Here is a 6,780-nt window from a genome sequence, read left to right on the forward strand (position 1 = left end):
TTATTTAAAAGGTACAAATGTTTTGGGAGCTTGGATAAAAATATCAAAGAATTGAAATAACATTTTACCTTACTGTAGAATTTATGATCTCAATGATATAAAATACTTTTGATGATGTGAAAGGACCATTTTAGGACCCTCCCACCCTGCTTTCTAGTCTACCTCCTATTTGCTACATCTTTCCAACTTCTGTTCAGACACACCATACTACTATTTCTTAAACTCAGTTTACCACCCTCCTCATTCCCATCTGTGTTCATTCTATTTCAGGCTCTGAAAATAATCCGTCCTTATTCAGATCTCTGTTGGAATCCTGCTTATCCTGAAAAAAATGAATCTACTAGTCACTTTTAAGGTCTTTCCAACTCCACATTTTTCTCACTCACATCCATCCTAGATGTGGTCTACCTTTACAAATAATACCAGTTTGTGTTAACTACATAATGCCACATACAGTTATAGTACTGAGTAGCATAATACTTTTGTGGGCCTCTCTTTCCACCCTAGGCTTTCTACCTCTTAAACATTGAGACATTATTTTAAAATCCAAAGGCAAATAAGAATAAATGCTTTAGAAAATATATGTAAGTTTTCTATTTCTTTTCATTTCACTTTTCTTCCCTCTTCTTTTCCTCATTTCTCTTCCCCTCCTGTATGTTTTTCTTCCTTTTCTATGACTACGATTTCCCCAAATGCCTCAATATAGTATTACTAGTGGTATGTGTCTTAACTACAACTGTTTCAGGCTTCCACTGTTCCATGATGTCTATTTGAAACGAAAATGGAAGACACATATTTCTTCGTTTTAAAAAAGTTAAAAACATGCAAAATAAACATAAGGAAGCTATTCAATGATTTGATTAATTTTGTTGTGCACCTTTGGGCTCTATTAAGAATCTGGATTTGACTTGTTTATATTTGGTTTGGACTTTTGATGGATAAATATCTGTGACTACTTGTTATGGCAAAGTTAAAGGGCAAGTATTATGATCAGTCATCACCTCATTCCCTGGGTTCTTAAAGTTTGAAGCTACAAATTAGTTGGCACACACACACACACACACATATATATAAATACATATATTTTTTTTCTTTTACTCTTTTGAATCTTTGAGACAGGGCCTCATGTAGCCCAGACTGCATAAGAGTTTTGTGATCAAATATTCTCTCATAAAGACTATTATGGCTGTTCAATATTCATCCACACACCAAAATGTACTTGAAATTTTTAAAGGAAATATTTTTGCCTCAAATGTAGTATTTTCTTCCCCATTTACTTCTTACACAAACTTTAGCTTGGATGTTGTTGTGGGTTGAAATAGAAATGGCTTTTACAGGCTCCTGTTTTCAGTACATATTCCTGAGTTGGTGGTATGTTTTGGAAACTTTGTGAGAAGTGGGACCTAGTTGGAAGAATGAAACCACTGTGAGTAGGCAGTTCCTTCAGTGAGTATTACCCCTGGTCACTTCCTGACTCTCTTGGTCTGCATCTTGATTTATTGTGCTATGAAGAGCTGTTCTCTACCACAGGGCTCCTACCACCATGACCTTTGGCTTAAACACACGGGGCTTGAGCAAATAACTACTGAATAAATGTTCTGAAATCATGAGAAAATATAAATTATCTTTCCTTAATTTTTTTGTCACATACTTGATCAAAACTATATGAAAGTGACAAAATCAATTGTAAAGATTGCAACATAAAATTGCTTCAAATTCTTCACAAACCTAACTATACCCAAAATACCTTTTCTAGAAAAATTCTTAAGTTCCTTATGAACACCTCATATCACTCCTCTGCTCATAAATCCTTCAGTGATACCCAGAGTCTGTGAATGTCTTTGTTTGACTTTAAGGTCCACTGTGATATCATTCTTATGAACTTTACTTTATTGAAATCCTCTTTACTGTCTTATGTTTCAACCAAAATGTAAACTATTGTGCTCTAAATAGAGATCTCAATTTTCACAACTCTCACTAATCTTTATGTGATGAAAGTATAGCAAATTTTTATTACCTATCTCAAATATTTTCTTGTTATTCAACCTGATTGTTTCAAGATAAAGTTGCCACTTAACCCATGAAATTCCTTTCATAATCTCCTTACAGCTCTCATGTATTCCACTTAACTTCCTTGTAATAATTTTTATCTGTTAACCTGATTATAACTTTGGTGAGAAGAGAGATTATATTCTTTCCTTCCTTTATAGCTATATACACTGTTACACAACAGATCCTATCCATCACATGAATAAAGAGGGCTGAGGATATAGCTCAGTTGGTAGAGTACTTACCTAGGATACATGAAGATCTGGGTTTGATTTGCCAGCACTACAATAAACTGGGGGAAGTGGTACAGCCCTGTAACCCTAGCACTTGGGAGGTGGATGTAGGAGGATCAGAAATTCAATGTTATCCTCCACTACAGTTTAGGCTACCTGAAACACTATTTATTTGTAAAGCAAAACAGAATACAAGAAAATAAACAAAAACAATGTTCAAACAGTTTCAGATAACTTGCCCAAGTTAGACCAGGTAGTTTAATGAATTGTTGACTTTAAAACCCTACTCTTGATATTTCTGTTATATTTGTCCTTTAATTTAATTAGACAATTAAAAGTGTTTCAATTTAAACAAGTTCATATTTTTATTATAATAAATCATTTGATAACTGTTCTAGCTATATTTTTCTCATCCTAGAAAACATAAAAAATGTGTTAGTGTGTACAAATAGACTTCATTCTCATTTTCAATTCATTCCTCAAATAATCCTTGAATTTAGAACATAAACAAAGTTTTGGAAGTTTTCCTTATGTCTAGAGAAGGAAAAACACCTTTCCAGATTTGGGTTTCCTTTCTTTTTTCATTTCACTATGAAACCGAAAAGCTCTCTCATTATGGTAAATAACTGAGAAATCTAGGCCATTTACACTTCAACTGATTTAACTCTGAAAAACAGCTATTTTAACAGTTGGAAATGGATGCATTTTTGTGAATAGTGAATTTCCTACTGGAAAGCCAGTTTCCTAGTTCTGATATAGTATGTGCTAAGATATGTAAAATTATCTGAAGTGATATGGTGAAATTATCTCAAATAGCCAACTGATTTCAGCTCACTCTGATTTTAAAATTTATAGTGCTGTTATCTATCTAGTTCATAAAAAGTAAACAGGGGAAGAGAAGGAGTAATACTGTTACAACTTTGTCAAAGTTAAAAATCATTACCTGAGGCAGCACAGGACAAACAGACCTGGATTTTATAGTCAGCCTAGTTCCTGTAATTATCAACATTGCTGTCATCAGAATTGTATATAAATAAAATTGACAAGGTAATGTTTATCAGTTCTGAGCTATAAGAATAAATTATTAAATAATATACTGTATATTTTATAAGGAAGGTAAAACTTTCCTGAAAAACTGAAGAGCTTAAGTAAGTAGTAACTAAAAATTCAATGTTTTATTTAATTTAGAGATCTGTGACTAAACTTTGAAAATATATCATACAGTCTATAAACATCCTCTATTGAATTTACAGCAGTTTAAATAATTTAATCAGGGATATTCCCTCACACAGTCACTTTTAGATAGATGTCATATTTGCAAGAAAACTAAAGTTGCTTTGGAACTGGGTGTGTTGGTGAATGCATATAATCCCAGCAGCCTGAAAGCTAAGGCAAGGGGGATCATGTGGTCAGCCTGTGCTACATAGTGAAATGATGTCTCAGAAATCAATGGCCAGGGTGTAACTTACTTGTAGAGCAGGGTTTTTTTTTTATCACTTTTATGTGTATGAGTCTTTTGTCTGTATATATGTAAGTGCACCTGTGTTGTGCAGTGCTGGGAAGGTCAGAGGAGGGTGTGGGATCCCTGGAACTGGAGTGACAGGTGGTTGTTAGCTGCCATGTCGGTGCTGGGAAATGAAACTGGTTCCTATGCAACAGCAGCCAGTGCTTTTAACCACTGAGGCTATATCTCTAGCCCCAGTAGAGAAGTTTTTCTAGCACACACAGGACTTATATTTAATCTCTACCACTCCAAATTACAATAGCTACTTTTCAAAGCAAATAATTTTAAAAACACAAATAAGGCATATATGTAGCCTCCTAACCTAAAAACTAACCATACATTACAATATAATTAGATTCCATAATTTGAAAAACTGAAAAGTTTAATCAAGCAAGGTATAAATGTGGCAAAATATACTGAATAAGACCACAAGTTCTAGAGCCATATGCTACTTGTGTTGAAATTCTAGCACCTAAAATTAGATATATGATAGTCATCTATTTAATTAACCTGTCTTTGTCTAACATTACTCATGAGTATAATGGAGTTTTACTGTGTCTTCCTTATGAGGTTGTTTTAAGTGCTGAAAAAAAAAAACTATGTAAAATGTTTGAAAAAGGAAACTCAATAAGTGTTAGCATCACCATCATCACCAAAGGAAAACAAGACTGGAAAGTTTAAAGAATTTGGAAATTCTTTTTCTGTATGCAAATTAAGTTAGAAATGATCTTCTTTCTTTACAGATTGTAAGAAATAGAACAGAGATTAAAGGTCTTCTAATCCACAGTTAACATACCCACATGCTCTTTCTCACATCAGGAAACTGAAACTCATGGAAGAGACACAAGTTGCCTAAGAGACACAAGCTAGTGGGTACTACAGCTAGGAATAAAACCCAGGGCTTCTAAATCCAACTTAAGACACCTTTCTACTTTATCCTGATAGCTGAAACACCTCACCTGTGCCGTAAATTATTTGAGTGTCAGAAATGAGGGACTGTGGCAGAAAGGGCATATGAACAACAAAAAATTCATTGTCTATTGAATTTAATGATTCTAACATGAAGGATGTAAGTTATCTTTATCTAGATGAGGGACACAAAACTAAACACTTTATAAAGTCTACTACTCGATAGATTCATATTCTTGAGGTGATCCTTAAATTAAGACAGTCTCTTCATTTATTCATTCACTCACAAATATCTTTATTGCTTCCTGTGATGTTTACAAGATTAATAAAAGGGATATAATCAAAGTGCATTATATGCATGGATGTGAATGTCATAATGAAACCACTTACTCTATGTAATTAATACATGCTAGTAGAATGTTTCCGTCATGTTTTGAACCAGAATGTGTTCAAATATAATGAAAACCATTATTTTTCTTTTCTCCCCATGAACCTATTCCCCTTGAATCTGTGAGCCAAATCCACTAGCATATGACTGAATTTGTAATCATTTTCATAAAGTAAAGAACAACTACCTGTTTGCTTTAGAATCTGTAATCCTCTTTACTGTCTAAGTAATTCTTCTTCTGAACTACTTACTAGAAGGAAATTCAGAAACCTAGTCACAGACTGACTGGAAACACTGAATCTGTACTACTGGTTTTGGCATAAAAAAGGGGAAAAGGAAAACATAAGAAGTTTAAAAATGACAATAAAAATACCAAAGTATTCAGAACATTTGTCACTTTCAAAATTTTTAAATCACATGTTGCACTCACATTTTATAGCTTGGTTTGTGATTAACCTGTCACTGTTTCCCTTGTATACCCATGGTTTTCATTTTAATAATCCTCTTCTTAGAGTGTGGGTCCGTGGAGAGGACTTGTATACTAAACTCTACCCACCGAGGTCTCAGAGACCACTGCAGAAGAAGAGGCAGAAAGATTGTAAAAGCCAGTGAGGAGGTGCAGGACTATGTGGAAATAGAGTCCTATAGGCTCCTAAGCCTTGCTCATATGAACCTATAGCAATGATGCCAGCATGCACAAGACCTGTACAAACTCAAACAGACAAAAGCCAAGCCTAGAACTGTGGAAATGGGCATCAGGCCCCAATCTTAGCCGAAGAACTATTGACAGCTGATTACTCCTGGGTGAAGAACAGCTGATCTTCTTAAAGTGACTAGACCTTAGTGGATGAACTTGCACTGAGGGATGTCTGGGGATGCTAACTTGCCTCGATAAGCCTTAACAGAAATGACAGAATGGACAAATTCCAGTGGGGAAAGGAGTATGGAAAGTATGGAAGGGTGTCAATAGGGAAGGGGACTATAAAGACGATTAAGATATTCTGTTTGAAATACACAGAACTTCAATAAAAAAAAATTTACAAAATAAATTTTATGTTTTGGGGAAAATATTCTGGAGTCAAGTGAGTTCTCATTGTAAATTATAGCAAGATATGAGGAGACTGAGTAAGGCTATCAATTCTGCAATCTAGAAATGGAATGCAGCTCAGTGGTAGAGCAATTGAGTAACTTGTGAGGTCTTGGGTTTGATCCCCAGTAACACGCACATAAAATCCCCTGGGCAGAATAATAAAACAGTGCACTTTTGCTAACTTAGGGAACAATATGAACAATAATAACATAAAATGGTGATCACTTTGTCTAATCATTATGAATACCACATTCTTTTATTTTTATGAATAATTTCAAAACAGTACTGCTGACTCCAGAATTAAACTGGTAACAGAGTAGATGAAGTATATCTGAGACAGACTGAAGTAATCCAAGGTTAACAGTCAAGTTTTTAAAAGTAGCTTTATATATTAGTTTGATAATTTTTGTTTAATATTCTTTCTGCTTGACAAATGTTTTCATTTTGTTCATTGCAGGTATATACCACCATCACGCTGTATATTAATATAGTTCTCAAAGAAAGAACATACTACAACCTAACAATACAAAAAGACTTTATTACTATAAAAATGTTCTAGAAAAAATTTTATGATTAAATTACTTTAAAAGTTGGAAAACTAAATAAA

General features: G+C 33.9%; 1 protein-coding gene across 1 annotated transcript in view; it reads left to right on the forward strand.

Moving 5' to 3' along the window:
• Nucleotides 1-6,780, forward strand: part of Pof1b (POF1B actin binding protein) — a 79,934-nt gene that overhangs the window by 8,131 nt on the left and 65,023 nt on the right. The window lies entirely within an intron of this gene.

The sequence above is a fragment of the Nannospalax galili genome, unplaced genomic scaffold, assembly GCF_000622305.1.
Source record: "Nannospalax galili isolate Female #2095 unplaced genomic scaffold, S.galili_v1.0 scaffold10, whole genome shotgun sequence".
NCBI lineage: Eukaryota > Metazoa > Chordata > Mammalia > Rodentia > Spalacidae > Nannospalax > Nannospalax galili.